Genomic DNA, 5,713 nt, shown 5'->3' with positions numbered 1-5,713 from the left:
TCATCCCTGGTCATTGGCCATTCTGGGTGGGGGCTGAGGGGAGTTGGAGCCCAGCAATATCTGGAAGAAGCCATCTTAGCCACCCCAGTATAGTCGATTGACCTCCCCAGGGTTCCTCCACCTCATTCTATAGCATGCACAAACCTCAGAGTTTATCCAATGCTAGTCCAACTCAGAGTAGCCTCACTAAAGGTATTAGATATGACTAAGGCCACATTGTTGTTGTTTAGTCATTTAGTCATGTCCGACTCTTCATAACTCCATGGACCAGAGCATGCCAGGCACTCCTGTCTTCCATCGCCTCCCACAGTTTGATCAAATTCATGTTGGTAGCTTCAAGAACACTGTCCAACCATCTCGTCCTCTGTCATCCCCTTCTCCTTGTGCCCTCAATCTTTCCCAGCATCAGGGTCTTTTCCAGGGAGTCTTCTCTTCTCATGAGGTGGCCAAAGTATTGGAGCCTAAGCTTCAGGATTTGTCCTACTGGAGAGCACTCAGGGCTGAGTTCCTTCAGAATAGATAGGTTTGATCTTCTTGCAGTCCATGGGCCACATTCACACCATAAATTTAACACACCATGATACTTTAAACAGTCCCCCAAAGAATTCTGAGCTGTAGTTTGTTAAGGGAGCTGAGAGTTCCTAAGAGACCTTTATTCCCCTCACAGGACTACAATTCCCAGAGTGGTTCAACAACCAATCTTTTTTTATGGGGAACTTTGGAGACTATAGCTCCAGGAGGGGAATATGCAGTCTCCTCAGGACTCTCAGAACATTTAACAAACTACAGCTCCCAGAATTCCTTAGGGGAAAGCCATGGCTATTTAAAGTGGCATTATAGTGCATTAAAGGTATGGTGTGAATGGAGCCAAACTCAGGTCTATTAATTTTAATAGGTCTACTTTGAGTAGAACTTGGTTGGAGACAACCCTAGGCTTTTCAGAGTTTCCCTCCTAATTTTCAAAGGTTGCTGAAATCTCTCTTGGTGGCAGTGACAGCGGGAGATGTACTGTTCTTTCAATACTGTGCTGCCAACCAGTGGCGGACCTACAATTATGGGGGCCCTGAAGCTTAAATTGCTATGGGGCCCCTTCACAACCAGCAATGAGGTCTGCATAACCACTGTTATTTTCTTCAGTGGGGTTGTTTGCAACAACCTGTACAACATCTGTGCTAGTAAAGGTAAAGGGACCCCTGACCATTAGGTCCAGTCGTGGCCGACTCTGGGGTTGTGGCACTCATCTCGCTTTATTGGCCAAGGGAGCCGGCGTACAGATTCTGGGTCATGTGGCCAGCATGACTAAGCCACTTCTGGTGAACCAGAGCAGCGCACGGAAACACCGTTTACCTTCCCGCCAGAGCGGTACCTATTTATCTACTTGCACCTTGATGTGCTTTTCAACTGCTAGGTTGGCAGGAGCAGGGACCGAGGAAAAGGAGCTCACCCCGTCGCGGGGATTCGAACTGCCGACCTTCTGATCGGCAATTCCTAGGCTCTGTGGTTCAACCCACAGCACCACCCCTGTGCTACTGTGCTACTGACTTTCAAATTTTGGGATTGTTGAAATATATACAGCAAAAATTAATCAGTTTGAGTCATGCAACTTAAATTGTGTCTCCTGGACCCATTATTTTTTTAAAAAAGCAATGCGGACTAAAGTCGCTTCTGGGGTCCCTCTGGGATTAGTGGCCCTGAAGCTTAGGTTTCATTAGTTTCATAGTAGATCTGCCCCAGCTGACAACATTCCTTTCCTACCACAGCTCATAATCACTCTTTATCCTGTCTTCTCAAATCATCTTTATCAAAACCCATAACCATTATTGTGGGCTTTTTTCTTTTTTACCCCCTTCAGAAAATTGGACTCGTTTCATCATGTCCCTTTAGCAGGAACACAATGCAAAAAAACAAAAGAAGGGGGGGAGGGGATGAAGAGAAAGCTTCAATTCTGAGAAAAGACCTAGAGAGAAGAAGACAGCAGGAAAGACACAAACCCATGCTGACATGAAAGTGTTGCTTTGTCTTCAGCTGTCTAATTACGTGCACATTCATCATGTGGCCTGCGCTTCATAAAAGAGATTGAAATGAACCACTTTGGAAGTTTCAGAGCAAGATAAGTGGTATCTGGCAATGGTGGGCTGGAGGGGGGGGGTAGACAATGGGACCACTGCAATCTGGAGGGAAGGGGTCGCATGCTGAGTTTCTTTTTCTTTCAAGCTAAAGCAATACGAAGGATGCGGGTGGCGCTATGGTCTAAACCACAGAGCCTAGGGCTTGCCGATCAGAAGGTCGGTGGTTCGAATCCCCACAATGGGGTGAGCTCCCGTTGCTTGGTCCCTGCTCCTGCCCACCTAGCAGTTCAATAGCACGTCAGGTGCAAGTAGATAAATAGGTACCACTCCGGCGGGAGGGTAAATGGTGTTTCCGTGTGCTGCTCTGGTTCGCCAGAAGTGGCTTAGTCATGCTGGCCACATGACCCAGAAGCTGTCTGCGGACAAATGCCGGCTCCCTCAGCCTATAGAGAGAATGAGCGCCACAACCCCAGAGTCGTCCACGACTGGACCTAACAGTCAGGGGTAGCTTTACCTTTTTAAAGCAAGGCAAAGTTGTGGGTGAGTCAGGAGCCTCCCACTGAACTGCCACAGGCGGGGGGGGGGGGAAGGGACTGCTGAACACAGCCATGCTCTCCGGTAGCAATCGAAAATAGTAGTGCCTGTTGATGTGTGCGCTTGATTGCTGCCTTCGGAAGGTGAACAAATGGCTTTGTAGCGCATTGAGTACATTTTTGACGAGCTCCCCAACCATGTAAGAGAAATGGAATGGATGGCTAGGTTACTCCATATCCACACTCCTCTAAACTAGACTTCCCCAAGCTGCTCTGCTTCAGCCATTGCTGAACTACATCCCCCACTGCCCTAGACCGGGAGGTCTGGAGGGTGGTAACACAAGAATGGGTCATTTTCAGTGGTAGCTTTCCAATTTTGAATTGCTCTCCCCCAGGGAGGCTTGCCTGGTGCCATCGCTACATATCTTTAGGCACCAAGCAAAAACATTCCTTTTTAATTAGGCCTTTGGCTTATAACTATCTATGGTATTTTTGCATGGGCAGGATGTTTTAATGTAGTTTTTTTTATAAAAAAAGACTTGCCTATTTGCTTTTTAATGCTAGTTTTAATGTATGGAATCTTTTTGCTTAAAATACTGTAAGTTGCTTTGCATTGCCTTGGCAAAAGAATAATAATAATAATAATAATAATAATAAGCAACAGCTCTGGGCAACATGGGCATTGTTTAGGGATGATTGGGGTCACAGTGGAGAGCTTAATGAAGGCATAAACCCAGCATGTGGCAACGGTGAAAAAGGCAAATTCCATGCTGAGGATCATTAGGAAACGAACTGGAAATAAAATTGCCAGTATCAAATGCCATTGTAGAAATGCTCTTATATAATACTGAAACAAAACACTGAGGATTGTTTGGATGTGTGTGAATTGAATGGTGAACTGAACGTTAACCTGAATAGTCCATTTTGTAAAGGGACAACCGTGAACTGGCATTAGTTCATTTTTGGACATGACCTTGAGCTGGAACCGTTCCTTTAAAAAATGAAATTCCCAAGTTATGTTTATGTTTTTCAGCTCCAGAAAGAACACCCTCCCTTCACCCCCACATTTTAAATAGAGCCAGATTTCCCATTTTCTTGCTTTTGATTATATTCCTCAAATCTTACTCACCAGCACCAAGATTATTCTTGACAACTGTGCACCTGTCAGTCAGAGCCGATGGCAGGCTTGGAGAAAGCTCTAAGCAGCACGGAGGATAAAGCTCCCGCTCTTTAAAGCTGCAAGCCTCTGAAAGTCTCCAGTGGAAACACACCAATCTTATTTTATTTTAAATATTTAGATCCCACCTTTCAAGGTGGCTTTCAAGGAAATATTGTGCTTTGGAATCAGATGGCTAGAAGCAGTGGTCCAAGTTGAAGGGACCCAAGATCAGGACAAGGAGCTCAGAACTGCATGGAAGCAAGGGAGCTGTCCCAAGGGGTTGGCACACCCACCCGCCAAGTTTTTAAAGATGTGGGTGGCAAGCTCACTAGTGAGACTCTCATGTCTTGTGAGACTGTTGAGCTTTGCAAACACATTCTACCTTGCAGAGGAAGAATCTGTTCCCAACAGCAGGAGCATTGCTGAGTCCTGAGTGACCAGGCTGTGCCCTCCCCTTCTGACCCCAATTCCTCTGCCCCTGGTATTTGGTCAATGCTCTCCCTGAATTTAGTTGCTGTATACTTTTCCCTGGGAGGGACGAGGGGGAATGGATTCTCACTTTCCCAGCTGTGGCAGCCATATCCTGGAAGGGGGAAGTACTTACCTCCTTCTGCCTCTGCTGCTCCCCGTCTCAGTTACCCCCATATCACCCTCCTGTCCCCACTCTGTCTGTCTTAGCCTGCCACTTCACTCCTGAGCCCGGTTACAGTGTGGTTAGCATATAATACTTCCACACACACACACCTGTGTATCCTGAGATCACACTGGACATTCAGGACAAGGCGAGGATACTATTTAACATGTCTGATTCATCCAACGTGACTCACGGTTGTACGGTTTCAGACCCAAGCTTTTAAATAGCTTGGCTTCTTAAGTCAATTAATAATAATAATAATAATAATAATAATAATAATAATAATAATAATAATAATTTTATTATTTATACCCCTCCCATCTGGCTGGGTTTCCCTGGCCACTCTGGGCAGCTTACAGCACATAAAAATGGTAAAACATTAGACATTAAAAATTTCCTGATACAGGGTTGCCTTCAGATGTCTTCTAAAAGTCAGATAGTTGTTTATTTCCTTGACATCTGCCTGGTTCCCTGTAACCTCACTTCGCACAGTGAGGGAACTCTCAGAAGGCCCTCGGAGCTGGACCTCAGTGTCCGGGCTGAACGATGGGGGTGGAGACGCTCCTTCAGGCATACTGGGCTGAGGCCATATAAGCAACTAAAGGAGCTACGGCAAAGTCATTTTGGGCATGTGCAGAAGACCTTTTCATTTACTTGGGCTACTCAGAGGTTACAGTAAGCAACATCTGATCATCCTCAAGGATGGTGGAGTTTGGCTGATTCATCATATCAACCACACAGATATAGAAATAATGTATTAATTGCACTATACGTATTGGATAGAATTATTGAAATTTTACCATTTTAGTCAATTAAAGTCATAGCTTGTCGCACAGGAATGATGGACAATATAGATTTGAAAGAGAGATGGATTCATTATACATCTTGGTAGCATTACTAGTCTCAAGCGGAATGATCCCAGCCCAAGCTTATGACCTCAGTGAGAAGTAGGCCAGAGACCACTATCAAATTGCTCGTTACAGACACCTACTCCTGAGAGAGAATTGAGAGAGGTATTCACTTGAGTCAGAAAGCCTCCTAGCTTAATCCTGCTATGGTGTAATGTATGCATTATTCTTTCCTTAAGGCGTTGCCAAAAGGCAAAATTTAACAGGCAGCTTCATTCAGACTCTTTGTCCTGTCTCCCTGCCCTCCACATTATTAAATGAAGCTATAAAGAATCATATGTAATGAAGAACTCACAGCAAGCATAAGGAAGAACCAGGAGGAACAGCAGTGCACCTTATGAAGAGACATATTTATTTCTCTTCTTGGCTAAGAAAATAATTTCAGCCCCCGAAAAACTTTTGCTACCACA

The 5,713-nt window shown here is 45.2% G+C and overlaps 1 long non-coding RNA gene across 1 annotated transcript; it reads left to right on the top strand.

The window, feature by feature from the left end:
- The first annotated feature begins 699 nt into the window (after positions 1–699).
- On the top strand, positions 700–2,086 carry LOC310693161. The gene is made up of 2 exons (XR_014519025.1): positions 700–850; positions 1,853–2,086. It is a non-coding gene; the product is annotated as an uncharacterized lncRNA (long non-coding RNA).
- The last annotated feature ends 3,627 nt before the right edge of the window (positions 2,087–5,713 follow it).

Source organism: Podarcis liolepis, assembly GCF_965112155.1.
Source record: "Podarcis liolepis genome assembly, chromosome: 14".
Lineage (NCBI taxonomy): Eukaryota > Metazoa > Chordata > Lepidosauria > Squamata > Lacertidae > Podarcis > Podarcis liolepis.
The sequence above is the reverse complement of the archived record's forward strand: the minus strand, read 5'-3'. Positions and strand labels throughout refer to the sequence as shown.